Source organism: Phyllobates terribilis, unplaced genomic scaffold (assembly GCF_046119375.1).
Source record: "Phyllobates terribilis strain yellow unplaced genomic scaffold, ASM4611937v1 Scaffold_5__5_contigs__length_657084704, whole genome shotgun sequence".
In the NCBI taxonomy this organism is placed as follows: Eukaryota; Metazoa; Chordata; class Amphibia; order Anura; family Dendrobatidae; genus Phyllobates; species Phyllobates terribilis.
The window spans coordinates 23,287,632-23,306,773 of NW_027362765.1; the positions used below are offsets into that span (position 1 = coordinate 23,287,632).

The 19,142-nt window shown below is 43.4% G+C and overlaps 1 pseudogene; it reads left to right on the forward strand.

The window, feature by feature from the left end:
* LOC141271388 (uncharacterized) overlaps positions 1–17,701 on the forward strand; it is a 117,575-nt pseudogene extending 99,874 nt beyond the window's left edge.
* Positions 17,702–19,142: the final 1,441 nt, after the last annotated feature.

Below are 19,142 nucleotides of genomic sequence, written 5' to 3' on the forward strand. Positions count from 1 at the left end.
TGGAGATCAAGTGCGCGCTCTTGCACAGTGGGAGATGGACCACTATGCAAGGACACCGCCAGGTATGTTACAATGGGCCATAGATACACTGAGGTACTACCTCCTAGGCCGGAAGTTTAAACTGGTAACAGACCATGCCCCTTTGAGATGGTTGAGTGAAAAGAGGGGTAAAAATTCCCAGGTAACTAGATGCTTCTTGGGTCTCCCGGACTTTAATTTTCAAGTGGAGCTTAGGCCAGGGAAGTTACACAGGAATGCTGATGCCCTCTCTAGAATTCCCTGCCTGGTGTCTGAAGGTGCCCAAACCCTCGGCTTTGAGCAGATGGGGGGGGGCATATGTGAAAGAGTTACTGGTGTTATACAGTACAGAACAAAAGTTTGGACACACCTTCTCATTTAAAGATTTTTCTGTATTTTCATGACTATGAAAATTGTACAGTCACACTGAAGGCATCAAAACATAAAATTAACACATGTGGAATTATATACTTAACAAAAAAGTGTGAAACAACTGAAAATATGTCTTATATTCTAGGTTCTTCAAAGTAGCCACCTTCTGCTTTGATGACTGCTTTGCACACTCTTGGCATTCTCTTGATGAGCTTCAAGAGGTAGTCACTAGTGTTGAGCCACCCCCGTAGTGTTCGGGTTCGGTTCGGTTCGTCGAACACCGGGATGTTCGAGGAACTGTTCGTCGAACTGTTTATCGAACACCTTAGAACACCGTCGAACACCGTTAAAACCAATGGCAGGCAAACAAAAACACATAGAAACACATAGAAAACACCTGCAAAGGTGTCCAAAAGCTGACAAACTGCTCAGAAGACACTCTCTTTAAAAAAGCCGGCCGGCAAATTCAGCAGCGGCATACACCGGTACCCGACAATTTAGACAAGAAGGAATAGAGCATCACACATAGATTAGATAGATAGAAACATGTCAGTCACACATATAAGAAGCACAGTGACAGTGTTGGTTACTGCACTTGTCATTTAGTGTAAAGGATTTATTAAAAAAAATATTAGTGTTTTCATGCACCGTCTCTTTAAAAAAGCCGGCCGGCAATTCAGCATCTGTACCCGACAATTTAGAACAGAAAGAATAGAGCTTCACACATAGATTAGATAGATAGAAACATGTCAGTCACATATATAATAAGTACAGTGAGAGTGTTGCTTACTGTACTTGTCATTTAGTGTAAAGGATTTATTTAAAAAAATAATAGTGTTTTCATGCACTGTCTCTTTAAAAAAGCCGGCCGGCAATTCAGCAGCGGTACCCGACAATTTAGAGCAGAAAGATAGAGCATCACACATAGATTAGATAGATAGAAACATGTCAGTCACATATATATGAAGTACAGTGATAGTGTTGGTTACTGTACTTGTCATTTAGTATTAAAATAAAGGATTTATTATTAAAAAAATTGGCGTGGGGTTCCCCTTAATTTTAGGCTCTAGCGGAGGTTAAGCAGACGGCTGGGGCAGATGTTTGAAGCCTGGGAAGGGGGTAATACCCACGGAGCTTCCCAGGCTACTAATATCAGCCCCCAGCTGAATACATAGCCTTTACTAGCTATTAAAATGGGGGACCCCCCAAAAAAAATGACGTGGGGTCCCCCCTAATTTAATAGCTAGCAAAGGCTAGGCAGACAGCTGGGGGCTGATATTAATAGCCCAGGAAGGGAGCCATGAATATTGGCCCCCTCCCAGGCTAGAAACACCAGCCGTCAGCCGCCCCAGAAATGGCGCATTCATAGGATGCGCCTATTCTGGCACTTAGCCTCGCTCTTCCACGCTGCCCTGGTGCGGTGGCAGGGGGTAATAGGGTTGGGGTTGATGTCAGCTTATAATGCCAGCTGACATCAAGCCCAGGTTAGTAATGGAGAGGCGTCTATAAGACACCCCCATTACTAACCCCATAGTCAAAGTTAAAAAAAACACAAACACCCAGAATAAAGTCCTTTAATTGAAATAAAGACACAATCCTTTATTGTTCTAAATTAAACCATACTTACCATCACGCCCATTCCAGCTGAAGCCAACGATCTCCTGCAATAAAAGAAAAATAATAAAGCAACCTCATCCTTACCTTTCCATGGTTCCCACGACAGCTTCAGCTCTGCTACATCGAGATGACAGGCTGGACCGCAGCAGAACGCTGCCATCCAGCCTGTCATCCCGCAGACACTGAGAAGCGCAGGCTTGCTTGCGCTGCTCAGCGTCTCTCTGTGACGACATCCAGATGAGCCGAGTTCATGTCCAATGAACTCGGCTCACCTCATGCACGTCACTGACAGCGTGGGAAAATTCTCACGCTGAAGCGCTGATTGCAGGAGAATTTTCCCACGCTGTCAGTGACGTGCAGGAGGTGAGCTGAGTTCATTGGACATGAGCTCACCTCATGCACATCACTGACAGCGTGGGAGAATTCTCCTGCACTCAGCACTTCAGCGTGAGAATTTTCCCACGCTGTCAGTGACGTGCATGAGGTGAGCCGAGTTCATTGGACATGACCTCGGCTCATCTGGATGCCGTCACAGCGAGGAGCGCAAGCATGCCTGCGCTTCTCAGTGTCTGCGGGATGACAGACTGGATGGCAGCGTTCTGCTGCGGTCCAGCCAGTCATCTCGATGTAGCAGAGCTGAAGCTGTCGTGGGAACCATGGAAAGGTAAGGATGAGGTTGGTTTATTATTTTTCTTTTATTGCAGGAGATCGTTGGCTTCAGCTGGAATGGGTGTGATGGTAAGTATGGTTTAATTTAGAACAATAAAGAATTGTGTCTTTATTTCAATTAAAGGACTTTATTCTGGGTGTTGTGTTTTTTTTAAATACTTTACTAGAAATTCATGGCGGTCATGTCTAATACTGGCGTGACCCCATGAATTTTGGGCTTGGGGCCAGCTGATAATACCAAGCTGGCCCTAACCCCTTTATTACCCAGTGAGCCACCGCACCAGGGCCCTGGATGAGTTGGGTACAGCGCCAGAAGATGGCGCTTCTATGAACGCGCCATTTTCCGGGGTGGCTGCGGACTGCAATTTGTAGCGGGGGGGGGGGGCCCAGAAAGCTTGGGCCTCCCTGCGCTGCAGATTCCAGCCCCCAGCTGCCTAGTTGTACCTGGCTGGACACAAAAATAGGGCGAAGCCCCACGTACTTTTTTTTTAATTATTTCATGAAATTCATGAAATAATTAAGAAAAAAAGGCCTTCCCTATATTGTTGTGTCCGGCCAGGTACAAATAGGCAGCTGGTGGTTGGGGGCAGCCCGTTCCTGCCTGCTGTACCTGGCTGGACACAAATATAGTGCGAAGCCCCACTTCAATTTTTTTTAATTATTTCATGAAATTCATGAAATAATTAAGAAAAAAAGGGCTTCCCTATATTGTTGTGTCCGGCCAGGTACAAATAGGCAGCTGGTGGATGGGGGCAGCCCGTTCCTGCCTGCTGTACCTGGCTGGACACAAATATAGTGCGAAGCCCCACTTCAATTTTTTTTAATTATTTCATGAAATTCATGAAATAATTAAGAAAAAAAGGGCTTCCCTATATTGTTGTGTCCGGCCAGGTACAAATAGGCAGCTGGTGGATGGGGGCAGCCCGTTCCTGCCTGCTGTACCTGGCTGGACACAAATATAGTGCGAAGCCCCACTTCAATTTTTTTAAATTATTTCAGGAAATTCATGAAATAATTTAAAAAAAATTGACGTGGGGCTTCGCACTATATTTGTGTCCAGCCAGGTACAGCAGGCAGGAACGGGCTGCCCCCAACCACCAGCTGCCTATTTGTACCTGGCCGGACACAACAATATAGGGAAGCCCTTTTTTTCTTAATTATTTCATGAAATAATTTAAAGAAAATTGACGTGGGGCTTCGCCCTGTTTTTGTGTCCAGCCAGGTACAACTAGGCAGCTGGGGGCTGGAATCCGCAGCGCAGGGAGGCCCAAGCTTTCTGGGCCACCCCCGCTGCAAATTGCAGTCCGCAGCCACCCCGGAAAATGGCGCGTTCATAGAAGCGCCATCTTCTGGCGCTGTACCCAACTCATCCAGGGCCCTGATGCGGTGGCTCACTGGGTAATAAAGGGGTTAGGGCCAGCTTGGCATTATCAGCTGGCCCTAAGCCCGAAATTCATGGGGTCACGCCAATATTAGACATGACCACCATGAATTTCTAGTAAAGTATTTAAAAAAAACACAACACCCAGAAAAAAGTCCTTTAATTGAAATAAACACACAATTCTTTACTGTTCTAAATTAAACCATACTTACCATCACGCCCATTCCAGCTGAAGCCAACGATCTCCTGAAATAAAAGAAAAATAATAAAGCAACATCATCCTTACCTTTCCATGGTTCCCATGACAGCTTCAGCTCTGCTACATCGAGATGACAGGCTGGACCGCAGCAGAACGCTGCCATCCAGCCTGTCATCCCGCAGACACTGAGAAGCGCAGGCTTGCTTGCGCTCCACAGTGTCTCTCTGTGAGGGCATCCAGATGAGCCGAGTTAATGTCCAATGAACTCGGCTCACCTCATGCACGTCACTGACAGCGTGGGAAAATTCTCCTGCACTCAGCGCTTCAGCGTGGGAGAATTCTCACATTGAAGCGCTGAGTGCAGGAGAATTCTCCCACGCTGTCAGTGACGTGCAGGAGGTGAGCTGAGTTCATTGGACATGAGCTCACCTTATGCACGTCACTGACAGCGTGGGAAAATTCTCCTGCACTCAGCGCTTCAGCGTGGGAGAATTCTCACGCTGAAGCGCTGAGTGCAGGAGAATTCTCCCACGCTGTCAGTGACGTGCAGGAGGTGAGCTGAGTTCATTGGACATGAGCTCACCTTATGCACGTCACTGACAGCGTGGGAGAATTCTCCTGCACTCACCGCTTCAGCGTGAGAATTTTCCCACGCTGTCAGTGACGTGCATGAGGTGAGCCGAGTTCATTGGACATGAACTCGGCTCATCTGGATGTCGTCACAGAGAGACGCTGAGCAGCGCAAGCAAGCCTGCGCTTCTCAGTGTCTGCGGGATGAGAGGCTGGATGGCAGCGTTCTGCTGCGGTCCAGCCTGTCATCTCGATGTAGCAGAGCTGAAGCTGTCGTGGGAACCATGGAAAGGTAAGGATGAGGTTGCTTTGTTATTTTTCTTTTATTGCAGGAGATCGTTGGCTTCAGCTGGAATGGGCGTGACGGTAAGTATGGTTTAATTTAGAACAATAAAGGATTGTGTCTTTATTTCAATTAAAGGACTTTATTCTGGGTGTTTGTGTTTTTTTTAACTTTGACTATGGGGTTAGTAATGGGGGTGTCTTATAGACGCCTCTCCATTACTAACCTGGGCTTGATGTCAGCTGGCATTATAAGCTGACATCAACCCCAACCCTATTACCCCCTGCCACCGCACCAGGGCAGCGTGGAAGAGCGAGGCTAAGTGCCAGAATTGGCGCATCCTATGAATGCGCCATTTCTGGGGCGGCTGACGGCTGGTGTTTCTAGCCTGGGAGGGGGCCAATATTCATGGCTCCCTTCCTGGGCTATTAATATCAGCCCCCAGCTGTCTGCCTAGCCTTTGCTAGCTATTAAATTAGGGGGGACCCCACGTCATTTTTTTGGGGGGGTCCCCCATTTTAATAGCTAGTAAAGGCTATGTATTCAGCTGGGGGCTGATATTAGTAGCCTGGGAAGCTCCGTGGGTATTACCCCCTTCCCAGGCTTCAAACATCTGCCCCAGCCGTCTGCTTAACCTCCGCTAGAGCCTAAAATTAAGGGGAACCCCACGCCAATTTTTTTAATAATAAATCCTTTATTTTAATACTAAATGACAAGTACAGTAACCAACACTATCACTGTACTTCATATATATGTGACTGACATGTTTCTATCTATCTAATCTATGTGTGAAGCTCTATTCTTTCTGTTATAAATTGTCGGGTACCGCTGCTGAATTGCCGGCCGGCTTTTTTAAAGAGACGGTGCATGAAAACACTATTATTTTTTTTGATAAATCCTTTACGCTAAATGACAAGTACAGTAAGCAACACTGTCACTGTACTTCGTATATATGTGGCTGACATGTTTATATCTATCTAATCTATGTGTGAAGCTCTATTCTTTCGGTTCTAAATTGTCGGGTACAGGTGTATGCCGCTGCTGAATTGCCGGCTTTTCATGTTTCACTGTTGGCACTGTTCCCATCGATTTGGGCAATCACTGTAATGCCACAACCACCATGGCTGTGGCATTACAGTGAGTGGCAGACAATCCCTGCATGATTGGTGCTCTAAATAGCGCCAGACATGCAGGACACGCTTTTGGTGCACGAACAGTTATCGAACATAACCTCGAACAGCCGAATTTTTTGCAAATCGTTCGGGTTCGTCGAACAACTCGAACACCGCCCAAAACAGCTCGAATTTGAGATTGGCGAACAGTTCTAGTCGAACACCGCTCATCTCTAGTAGTCACTGAAAATGGTCTTCCAACAATCTTGAAGGAGTTCCCAGAGATGCTTAGCACTTGTTGGCCCTTTTGCCTTCACTCTGCGGTACAGCTCACCCCAAACCATCTCAATTGGGTTCAGGTCTGGAGACTGTGGAGTCCAGGTCATCTGGCGTAGCACCCCATCACTCTCCTCCTTGGTCAAATAGCCCTTACACAGCCTGGAGGTGTGTTTGGGGTCATTGTCCTGTTGAAAAATAAATGATGGTCCAACTAAACGCAAACCGGATGGAATAGCATGCCACTGCAAGATGCTGTGGTAGCCATGCTGGTTCAGTATGCCTTCAATTTTGAATAAATCCCCAACAGTGTCACCAGCAAAGCACCCCCACACCATCACACCTCCTCCTCCATGCTTCACGGTGGGAACCAGGCATGTAGAGTCCATCCGTTCACCTTTTCTGCGTCGCACAAAGACATGGTGGTTGGAACCAAAGATCCCAAATTTGGACTCATCAGAGCAAAGCACAGATTTCCACTGGTTTAATGTCCATTCCTTGTGTTCTTTAGCCCAAACTTGTCTCTTCTGCTTGTTGCCTGTCCTTAGCAGTGGTTTCCTAGCAGCTACTTTACCATGAAGGCCTGCTGCACAAAGTCTCCTCTTAACAGTTGTTGATGAAATGTGTCTGCTGCTAAAACTCTGTGTGGCATTGACCTGGTCTCTAATCTGAGCTGCTGTTAACCTGTGATTTCTGAGGCTGGTGACTCGGATAAACTTATCCTCAGAAGCAGCGGTGACTCTTGGTCTTCCTTTCCTGGGGCAGTCCTCATGTGAGCCAGTTTCTTTGTAGCGCTTGATGGTTTTTGCAACTGCACTTGGGGACACTTTCAAAGTTTGCCCAATTTTTCACACTGACTGACCTTCATTTCTTAAAGTAATGATGGCCACTTGTTTTTCTTTACTTAGCTGCTTTTTTCTTGCCATAATACAAATTCTAACAGTCTATTCAGTAGGACTATCAGCTGTGTATCCACCTGACTTCTGCACAACACAACTGATTGTCCCAACCCCATTTATAAGGCAAGAAATCCCACTTATTAAGCCTGACAGGGCACACCTGTGAAGTGAAAACCATTTCCGGTGACTACCTCTTGAAGCTCATCAAGAGAATGCCAAGAGTGTGCAAAGCAGTCATCAAAGCAAAAGGTGGCTACTTTGAAGAATCTAGAATATAAGACATATTTTCAGTTGTTTCACACTTTTTTGTTAAGTATATAATTCCACATGTGTTAATTCATAGTTTTGATGCCTTCAGTGTGAATGTACAATTTTCATAGTCATGAAAATACAGAAAAATCTTTAAATGAGAAGGTTTGTCCAAAGTTTTGTTCTGTACTGTATGTGAGAGGAGGTATGTTTCGCTACCGCTACTAGCCTTAGTGAACTGAACTTACAACTATTCTCCAGCATGTTATATGTTGGGGGTTTAACTCACCATTGTGAAGGGAGTGGTTTGGTGTGAATGACAGAGATGGGAGGGATGACATTCACGATACCTCCCCCTCAGGGTGGCTGAGCAAGTTTAAATGTCGTCAATTTGTAGATTGAGGTTAACAAAATGAGCTCAAAGCAATACAGGAAGACAGAGCCTGAGTACATGGGACATAAAAAGAGTAACAGGTTACGGTCAGAATACCCAACTAATATATTTCACTATATGCCGAAAAGAGGGCCTGTATAGCACATGTGTCTCTGATTCGATATCTGAGTGTAGCCAATCCCTATTAGTAGTAAGATAACAGTGATATAATTGTGACTGTTGTTACAAAAGGCAAAACTCTCATGTCTAATTCTATCAAATCAGATAGCCATACTCAGCAAATAGATGATAATTACACCTATGATGGTTACAGACCGAACATACATTAGAGAGCAAAGTGCAGTGTCTTACCCATGGCCCACGATGTCGGAATTACTCTCTTTGGGGGGTGGAACGCAGGTAATTCTGAAACGTGCGTTGGGGCACCAGGATAGAAATCATCGTACTATTTTTATGTCCCATGACTCTGTCTTCCTGTATTGCTTTGAGTTCATTTTGTTAACCTCAATCTGCGATTTTGCATGGAAAAATATTTTCCTGTATTCTGGTAATGCTATTTAGCAATGCCTCTGATTTTAATGTCATGTACATATTGATCTAATAAAATTTATTTTTTTATTCATATTCTTTGAATATGTATTGACTCTCTTGGTTTTTGGTAGGATATATAGTATTGAGTCTTCTTCGTTACTATGAAATATATTGTCCTGAAATCCCTTTTCTCTATAGTGCTAAGACGTGTGTAGCTGCCGGGGAGTGTAACACAAGGACTCCACCTAATAGCACCAACTTTTGGGTACCTCTTTGATTCCTCACTGAACATTTCATTAGAAAGTAGTAAAGGACAAAAATACATCTTTGTACAGTGTTAGAAAAATTGAGTTGATACCTTTTCATGGTGAAAAGGTGATGACAAATAATGAGTTTTTGGGACATGGTATAACACAATATCACATATTTATACAAAACAGGACCCAAGAATAGTGCAATAAATGAGACAAGTGATGTGAAGCAGAACTATCAATGTGGAAGAGGAGAAAGTTGCGACAGTAAATATTGGAGCAGTTAATAGATAATAAATGAGTCCATGGTTGCCATGAACTTGAGCTCCATACTCTTCTGTTTGTCTGGGATTTACCTTTCAATACTAATGTTCTGTTATCTGTGCTTTTTTGATTAAAGCTACAGAAAAGCTTAGTCACAGTTAGATCTATCCTTTTTATTGAGAATTAATTCTCATTCTAAGCTTCTGTCATGTTTTCCCTAAATAGAGACCCCCAGCATGACTTTTGGTACATACAATTAACTAGGCCACATTTGATGTGGTGCAGGTGAAGGTGCCTGAAACTTTGTAATCCTGATGTATATTGGTAATTTTTAAGTTGTTTGTGGTCATTGTATACTATGGTCAGGTTTTAAATTTTTTCTGTGGTTGTAGGGAAAGGTTCCTGTTAGAAATGAGAGAATTGATGACAGTTGTCTGTGGCTGGTGGACATTAGTGCTGCTAACCTTCTGCTATCATCGGCTCCTCTTTTGATTAAGGCTGCCCCTGATACATATTAAAAGATCTGGAAATATGGAACTTAAAGAGGTTGCCCACTACTTTTACATTGATGACCTATCCTTATGATAGGATTGACAGTTCCATATAAACGTTCATATTTTTATTATAATTGTTGTGGTTTCCATGCAGCTCCTCATTACACCACCAAATATGCATTGTAAGTGACTACCATTGATACCTGGAAGTTTTTTGAAATAGGAGGAGATGGTTTCTTGATATTCTGATGGCTCAGTCAATATGGCTTTCGGTTGTTCTCGGACGCCAGCCTTGATTCAAAGGTGTCTGTGAGATTGGAATATATCATGTTAAAACTTTTAGTCTGATTGTAGACAATAGAGCTTTTAATGTATTTGGGATGAAAATTTTCCAATCTGTGATACACCGGGCAATCTAGTGGCTGTCAATAGAGTGATGCCTCTATCTTTTTGTTCTGTATTTTGGTAATGGTTTCCAGAAAGTTTATTTCAACAAATGACTAGTTGAGTGTTAAGTTGATTGTTGGATAAAACAAGTGGAAGTGTTAATACCACAGCCGATGCTCAGACTCAGTCTAGGTTATTAAAATATTGTCAATGTAACTATTGTAAACCAAAGGCCTGATGGGACTGGAAAACAAGAAGTTACCTTCATAGAATAGCATCCATGGCACGCAGAATGATGCATGTTAAACATGCTTTTTTTGGAAGATGAGCATGATGCAAGAATCCAGTGTTATAGACGGCCAACATCTTGGTCCATTCCTAAACCTTTGTCGAGGCTTAAATTAAGCAGCATGGGCATGTGCAGTTGTCTCCATGAAGTTACCTTCAACCTTAATCAAAATTGGCAGCCTCACAAAAGATATTTTTAAATAAGGTTTGCGATCCAAGAACAATTGAAAACCAAATTTGCCTGAGCCACCAGAATACCAAAAATCAGCTGTTTCAGTGCCGGCTGCTGCCAGATGTGATTTGTTTTTCAAATGAACAGGGATGGATCTGCAGTACCTTAATTTGGCCACTATACAGTTGATGGAGTTGTGCTGTTCCACTCTGCAACTGATCACATCCGACTTTCATCAGCACCAGGAACAGCCGACACACCCACATATCAGATGTTAAAGACCATCAATATAAAAGTACTGGTCAACCCAGTTAAAGAGGTAATGCAGTTCCACCTACTTCCACATCGAGAGATAAGCGGGAGTGGTGACATCACATCTTCAGAATGCCAGCTTATGTGACACATGTTCTACATCTGCCGATCACGCAAGCGAGACTTGACATCATTGGCCCTGCTCACTTCACGATGTTGAAGTGAGCAGACCCTAGTGGGGGTCTCAATGAATGAGAATAAAAAAGAAAAAAGATTTTTGTAGCCCTGATTACAATATCACAGACATAAAAATATTAGTATTGAAAGATAACATCAAGTGTCAGAGAGATAGAGGAGTTGGAGAGAACAACCTCTGGATGGATTTATGTTATTTTATATCAATGAGGGATTTTGCCCCCTAGACCTTGTGGAGGCATGGCAATTATGGCCTAGACCTCAACCATTCCTAATGTAGAAACCCAAGTAATCTCGAAAGCTTGCTATTTTCCTTTATTTTTTTAAGCTAACCATTTAAAAGTATCAACCACACAGGACTCAATTATTATTATTAGAAAGTATTAGGACACTCACAATGAAGCATGAACATATGAAGATGATGACTTCAAATGAGAAGTGAAAAGATTTAAGAGACTAGTCTGGTGGCCTAAAAAATAATCATCTACGTCTTATTTTGCCACATGATTTTCAATTTATATGGAAACGTTCATATAGAAATATTATAATATAGCAGTATAATTTTTTAGGTTATTTTATAAAAAAAAAAATATTAAAATCAGCTTTTTTCTTGACAGATGAATATATCAGAAGATCCAAAGGGCATCTAATATCTTCATATTTTAAAGCAGATGATCTTGGTATCATACAAGCTACATATGAAGAGCACACCATTATCTCAGATATACCTCCAACCCTTTACAGCAGAAATGTATCACCAAATCCCTTTAAACAGGGTCTATCTCCTAATTCATCACAGACTGTTAGGCGAAGTAAAAGTGACAACTGGGGTAGTTATGACACACTGGAGAATCCAATTTCATGTTTAAAATGTGGGAAATGTTTTACAGCTAAATCAAGTCTTGTTAGACATCAAATATGTCACACAGGGGAGAAGCCATTTTCATGTTCAGAATGTGGGAAATGTTTTACGCAAAAATCAAGTCTAGTTACACACAAGAGAACTCACACAGGGGAAAAGCCATATTCATGCAAAGAATGTGAGAAATGTTATACCAAGAAATCATATCTTGTTAGACATCAGGCAGTTCACATAGGGATGACACCATATTCATGTTCACAATGTGGCAAAAGTTATAACAGTAAATCACATCTTGTTGCTCATCAGAGAACTCACACAGGAGAGCTGTCATATTCCTGTTCAGAATGTGGGAAATGTTTTAATGAGAAATTACATCTTGTTAGACATCAGAGAACTCATACTGGAGAGAAGCCATTTTCATGTTCAGAATGTTGGACATATTTCACTCAGAAATCAAATCTTATTACACATCAGAGAAGTCACACTGGTGAGAAGCCATATGCATGTTCTGAATGTGGGAAATGTTTTCACTAGAAATTACATCTTTTTACACATCAGAGAATTCACACAGGAGAAAAGCCATTCTAATGTTCAGAATGTGGGAATTGTTTTACCAGGAAATCTCACCTCATCAACCATGAAAGGACGCACACAGGTGTGAAGCCTTTTTCATGTTTAGAATGTGGGAAATATTTTAACAGGAGATTGAGTATTGTTAGACATCAAAGAACTCACACAGAATAAAATACGTTTTCCAAGATATCAGATACATACATAATTAAGAGATCATTATAAGGATTGATCTTTTTAGGGGCTGGGCAATTTTCTGCTGTACTGAGCATGTGCAAGTTGTCAATTTCAGCACACAGCACATGCTCAGTATGCTATCTCTGATTGATGCAGACAGTACACTTGTTTGCTGACACACGCAACTTAATGAATTAGGCACATTTTATCACTAGGCATAAGGGAGTAACATTTCTGGTGTAAGTTACTCTGCAACTTTTCATGAATTTATCGTCAGAATTTGCCATGCCCTATTCCGCCACAGCTCTGTCCACTTTAGCAGAACTAGCTAAAACTGTAGTGAATGCGCCAAAAGTCACTTTATTGTGTGCAACTTCATGTTGCACAAAAATTTTGCGAAATTTTTAGGTATTGTACACTAGAATTCTAGCAAATCCACCTTCATAAATTGGGCCCTTAGAACTGTCGTATTTGGATAGAACATAGAAACAACAATGTTCCTTAATCTACCCATCCATTTTGTTACATTACTTTTTGCCCTGGTAGTGATCATGGACAATGGAGTGTTCGTTATCTACAAAAGGATGAAGGGACTGGCTGACCAATTACAGCAAGGTCAGATAGATAATCACAAATTGCCTTTTCACAAAAGGTTAAGGGCATAAAGCCAAGGCAGTACTGCAGCCTCAATATATTTATGTGCATTTAGCTTTTGCTATTGTGCACTCTGAATTTTACATTTAGGATTTACTCTGTGTGCACATATAGACACTCTAGGTGTAGGTGTGGGACAGCCTACAATGGCATGTAAAAGTTGAAATGATCTCTAAAAGGCCTAAATAGCATGTTGGAAGATGAAATGATCTCTAAAAGGCCTAAATTAAAGAAGACCATTTCCTTTGTATTTTAGGCAAAAATATACATATATTCTCATCTTTATATTTTAAAAATTACAAAAAGGAAAATGGGCCAAAAGTTTGGGCACACTTGGAGATTTGTGTGCTCAGATAACTTTGACCAAGGTTTCAGACCCTTAACTTTATGTTAGGGTTATGGCTTGTTCACTATCTTCATTAGGAGAGGCCAGGTGATACAAATTTCCCTGCTTTATAAAAACTCAGCCTCCTCTAACCTTGTGCCAATAAACAGCAGCAATGGGTTCTTCTAAGCTGCTGCCTAGCACTCTGAAAATGGAAATGGTGGAGACCCACACAGCAGGAGAAGGGTATAAGAAAATGGCAAAGCGTTTTCAAGTTGCCCTTTACTCAGTTCAAAATGTAATTAAGAAATGGCAGTTTACAGGAATAGTTGAGGTCAATATAAGGTCTGGAAGACCAAGCAAAATTTCAGTGAGAGTTGCTTGAAGGATTGCTAGAGAGGTAAATCAGAACGCTCGCTTGACTGCAAAAGACCTTCAGAAATAGTTAGCAGACTCTGGAGTTGAGGTACATTGTTCTACTGTTCAGAGACACCTGCACAAATATGACCTTCATGGAAGAGTCATCAGAAAAAACCTCTCCTGCATCCTCAGCATAAAATTCAGTGTCAGACGTATGCAAAAGAACATCTAAACAGCTCTGATGCATTTTGGAAACAAGTCCTGTGGACCGATGAGGTTAAAATAGAACTTTTTGGCCACAATGATCAAAGGTATGTGTGGAGAAAAAAGGGAACAGAATTTCTGGAAATGAACATCTTGCCAACCATTAAGCATGGGGGTGGATCAATCATGCTTTGGGGTTGTGTTGCAGCCAATGGCACAGGGAACATTTCATGGGTAGAGGAAAGAATGGATTCAATGGAATTTCAACGTCAAAATCCACAACAGACTACCTCAAAAGGCACAAGCTGAAGGTTTTACAATGGCTCTCACAGTCCACTAATACTAACATCATTGAATATCTGTGGCTAGCCCTCAAAATAGCAGTACATGCAAGGTGACCCAGGATTGTCACAGAACTGGAAGAATTTTCCAAGGAAGAATGGATGAAAATCACTCAAACAAGTGAAAGAATCTTGTCTGGTGTAACATCCCTGGCGGCATGCTTGCATAGTGCAGCACCTCCCACTAAGCGAGACCGCAGTCTAACCTGTCAGTCCAGCCTGCAAATCTTGCTCCAGTTCATGCTGTGTGCATGTCTCTTGACTGACTGCTAAGAGTGGCGGCCTGGTTACTTCCTGATTCTTATAGCTGTTGTGGGCGCACCCCTGATGCGTCTCCAGCCTATTGCTGTGAGTCACTGGATATTTGAACCCCCTCCACCCAGTAGGAGGTGCCTGAGCAACACTAACATTCAGTGTACTCCTTGACTATGAAGTTGCCAGTTCCAGCTCTGCTTCTTGTCTGTTCCGCCACTCTGGGGGCTGTATACCCAGGCTTGTTCTTGTATCTCATTGCTGTAGCAGTTCCTGTCTGAACTGTATCCTAGCCTGTTACCTGTTTTTCTCTATGTCCATACCTTCCCTTTTCCTGCAGTATCTGAACCTGCACCTAACTCCAACTCGTTGTCTCTGTACTTCTGTTTGTGAGTTTTGTGTCCACTCGCTACTTCATAGTAAGTACCTTGTGTGTATCTGGTTCTGCTTGTCCCTTTTCCCTTCCTCCGTATCCACCTCCTGTGTTCTAGCCATCTTCTTGCATTTTCCAGTCTGTTCCATGTGAACAGAGCCCTGTCCTCTCTGCCTGCACCTTCAGCCCTGTTCTGCTCTGCCTTGTCCACTGCACCTGCGGTTTCGCTACGCTCTGTCTTGCCCACCGCTCCGGCGGTTTCTCTCTGCTCTGCCTTGTCCACCGCTCCGGTGGTTCCGCTCTGCTCTGCCTTGCCCACCGCACCTGCGGTTTTCGCTCCGCTCTGCTTGCTTACCGCACCAGCAGTTCCTCTCTGCTCTGCCTTGCCCTCCACTCTGGCGGTTTCGCTTTACTCTGCTTGTCTACCGCATCTGCGGCTCTGTACCTGTCTCCCAGTCTGTACTGGACCCTATCCAGCCTGCGCTCCAACCTGCCAGTATCTCCCTGTCTGCACTCCAGCCGTGCTTGGCAGTATCTCCCTGTCTGTACTCAAGCCGTGCTTGCCAGTGCCCACCTGTCTGCATACCAGCCGTGCTTGCCAGTGCCCACCTGTCTACATACCAGCCGTGCTTGCCAGTGCCCACCTGTCTGCATACCAGCTGTACTTGCCAATACCCACCTGCCTGTATGCCATTCTAACCTGCCTGTTCCTGCATTCCCTGGTGTGGGTCAACAACTGTGACCAGGGTCTGACCTGGAGTCGCACCTGGTCCCTCTGCTCGGTTCCTCCTTGGTCCACGGAGTCGACTAAGCGGCCGTGCGACCTTGGTCGGATCGGGTTGATACTTAGTTACGCCCCTCCAGGCACTCCTCGGTTCATGGTACAGTGGGATCACTAATCACGCTCACGCCAGTCAGTCCGGGCGCGAGCGTAACATCTGGCTACAAAAAGCATTTACAAGCTGTGATACTTTCAAAAGGGGGTGTTACTAGGTACTAACCATGCAGGGTGCCCAAACTTTTACATCAGCCCATTGATCTTTTTGTAATTTTTAAAATGTAAAAGATGAAAATATACATATATATGTTTGCCTAAAATACAAAGAAAATGTGTTATCTTTAATTTTAGGCCTTTTAGAGATCATTTCATCTTCAACTTGCTAAGCTGTTCACAATAACAGTAATTTTGACCAGGGGTGCCCAAACATTTTACATGCCACTGTATACATTGTGGTAGATCGCTCATTCAGCTGCACACGGAGGTAGGCACAGGTACGCTGTTCTCTTTAAATCTCTTTATTAGAATATGGCATAAACCATGAAAATAAACACAGCCCTTTGGGCAAAACGAGAAAACAAACAAAACAACGTGGTCACACACAACACAGTCCTTGTGTTAGCAGGGGTCCGCCTGCTCAGAGTTTAGCAACTTCAACAGAGAACACACATCTCCTGTCTGGAATATGCCTCTACAGATACACTGAACTCCTAATGCCTCAGCAGGCCGAGTATTTAACCCCCAGACGACACCCTGAGGTAGAGATATGGTGAATGACCTCCCACCCTTCACAATGGTCATTCACAAAAACCACTCCCTTTTAAAATGGCTGACTAACCCTCTCTGCACCTACCATGCAGGAGCAAACTTCATGGTTTCAATTCATGGAAGCTAATAACCTCCGTGAAACATATCTTCCCTCTATCACTTACTTTGTCACAACATGGACATACTCGGTTTCAGGGTCTACAGTCCACTTTGTATTTATGTGTTGGTATTCATGCATGTGCAGCTGGCCATTTACACATGGGTTGGTGATCTGCATGTGTTTTATGGATGAGAAGAATATATAAAGAAAGAAAAAGGAAAAATGTTCAGCACATCCAGCCAGATAATAAAATAGAACAATTTTATTAGAAAAAAGCTAAAATGAATAAAACATTGAAACCTGACATGTTTCTGGTGCAACAAATGCACCCTTACTCATAGGATATACAACACTTGTAGTGTGCTCTGCTATATAGGAAAAAACAATGTTCATTAATTGGAACAATCAAATACTATCAGCTGCACCTTTGCCTCACAGAGAATGAATTAACATAAGCATAATTCATCATCAACCTCATCAAATCAAAAGGCTCACATATATATTATGCACATTAATATGACAAAAAATGAACAGACCAATAGAAAAATGGCATGACGCAATTAATATTTGTAGAATAGTTTTTGAAGTTCATTCCACCTGGAAATTTAGAGTCTAATAGCAATATTCAGTATGCCTCCCGTATTGCTAACTGCCTTTGCCAGCTTCCACCTCGTATGGGTCAATCACCCCTTTGAATTCCAAAAAAGGAAAATTGTGACAGATCACCTTTATGTGTAGTGGTAAAATCTTTAACGGCACCTGAATAACCTTTATTATTTTTATTGATATTGGTAACATGCTCCGCTATCCTTTTTTTTAATTTTCTAGTTGTGTAACTGTGTCACCCCAGGCCTGAATGCCACAAATATTAAAGGCTGTGTCTGAGAGCAGGAGGGAGGTTCCCTGGTCAGGGACCATTAGCATGCAGCACCTCCTGTCCCAGGCTAGTAGGGGGAGCAGACTGCCCCTATAAAAGCTGGAACTGGGGCAGGGTTAGAGAGACCAGAACCCACTTCTGAAGTGTCCAGAAGGGTTCTCATAGAAGAGGGACAGGTCAGCAGCAGCTGAGGAGTCGGTGAGGCAGAGGAGAGACTGCGAGCCAGGGACAGAGGCGACGAGAGCTGGTCCTGACTGAGAGAAGCACACAACCGGACATTGGGGTCCGAGGCTGTCAGGGTTGCAAGCCCAGCAGCACAGAACCAACCCGCGAGGGATTTCAGGTCCCTTGGCCTAAGAAGCCTGGAGGCTCCGCCACACAGAGGGACCAGTACAGCAAGGAGAAGCAAAAGGTACCTAAGGCCCGATTCACAAGCCATACAGGCGAAGTACACGGCCAGCTCAGGGACGTGGGCTATTACACCACGAAAAGGGGGATAGTCAGCAAGAGCATAGAGAGAACGGTAGGCCTACACACTCACCCTGACCAGTGGGGCTCGCCCGAATGCTCTCAGATACCCAGGCCCATTCCTAACCGGTACTCCTGTTGGATCATTAATAATCCCTACAATAAAAACCCTGGACTGTTTGAAGCGGACTCTGAACTCTTACTATTGCGGCCTGCACTATCACCCCCAGCATCCACCTACTCTGCCCTGAGGCTACACTCTTCCCGTGGGGAGTTATCCTATCCCTGTGCTGCACACCACCAGCCTCAGCGGTCTGCCTTGCAGCGGCGGTCATCCCTGACCACAATCCACGGGTGGCATGGTCGGACATTCCAAAACACTGATAAATAGACTGCCACAGCATTTAGTCTGACCACCCTGAGCCACGGGATCGGGTTGCCACTACTACCCCCAGCATCGCACAGAAGCCCGGTTCCGGGTGCCCCACGGCCCAGGGGGCGAGTCATAACCTATATAGTATAAATTGCACATACTGCATTGAATACAGTAGACCAGATGACTGGTTTCACAATTAATAAAAAAATTAATACCATATTGTATTCCATTAGATGAACGGAGAAAACATTTTCTGTGTTGTGCAAAGCAACATACTCCACATCTGCTTAAGGAGCATTTGTGGAAGCCGAAGATGGAAAGCCATGAAGTAGAAGTTTTAGGATGGAGCGAAACGCTAGGTGACAACATGTCACCAAGAGAACTGCCCTTCCTGGCAATGCATTTGCAACCCCCTTTGATGACACTACGAAGTGTGTGATCCTGGTTAATGACAGGTAGATATTTTAGATGAATATTTTTGATAGTTTCAAATTGGGGGCTATAAGGAGTTGTGAATGTAATTGTTGATGGAGAAATAAATTCATTATTAATTTTATAGTAAATCATGTCTTGGAATTTTACTGACATGTTTGAAGGCTTTCTTAATCTCCAATTTACTATAACCTTTATCAATCAACCTTTTGTTGATCACAGAGCTTTCAGAGACACAGCTCTCTTTGGTAGAGCAAATTCTTCTTGGCCAAATAAATTCACTTTTAGGAATGGCCTTAATGGTATGTTTAGAGTGAGAACTTGATGAAAGTAAAATAGTGTTGCCTGAAAT